This window comes from Anopheles marshallii (assembly GCF_943734725.1).
Source record: "Anopheles marshallii chromosome X unlocalized genomic scaffold, idAnoMarsDA_429_01 X_unloc_72, whole genome shotgun sequence".
Lineage (NCBI taxonomy): Eukaryota > Metazoa > Arthropoda > Insecta > Diptera > Culicidae > Anopheles > Anopheles marshallii.
Genome location: NW_026525923.1, coordinates 29,323 through 30,000, shown reverse-complemented (window position 1 = coordinate 30,000; position 678 = coordinate 29,323).

Here is a 678-nt window from a genome sequence, read left to right as displayed (position 1 = left end):
GGACCGTTTTACCCCCCAAAAAGTGCGTTAGTGATCTTAAAAACACTTGAGGACTATAAGTGAGAATATCCCGCGTCGATAGAGTGGTCTAACATTTTTGTGCGACGAACCGTTGCGGAGTTATAGGCTTCCAAAGTTGGAGGTTTTGGCGATTTCCGGCGTCTTTCGTTCCCATACATTTTGTATGGGACAGCTGTTCGGTGGCGCGTTCTTGGCCGAGTACCGTGTGTCGTCGCGTGTGACGTCAGTGCAAAGTACCGGTTTGCGCCCGATCTGGCGTTGTCGCCGCGAGTGTGCTGAAGAACATAACGGTAAAGCCCGGTGCAAGCGCACCGAAAAGTGTAACTTTTTGGCAAAGTGCACGATTTAAGGCACTTTCCGTTTGCCGTGTGTTCCTGTGTGCGTGCGTGTGTGCGAGTGTTTGGAGTGAAAATCGGCCGTATCAGCCAGGCCACGCGTGCCAGGGCTTTGGTTTCACGTGTCCGGCCCCCGATCCTGGCCGCCGACCCCCCACCCAAATTTCACCCCCCCACCCCTTAAGGGGGGGGAGTTTTTCGTGGGCAGGTTTTTGTTGAATATTAAGGCGAATTGTGAACCGATCCGGACGATTAAGGTGTCGTTGGATGCGTCTCGGTAAGACGCATCTTACAAAATTTTGTATGTGTGTGTGTGTGCGTT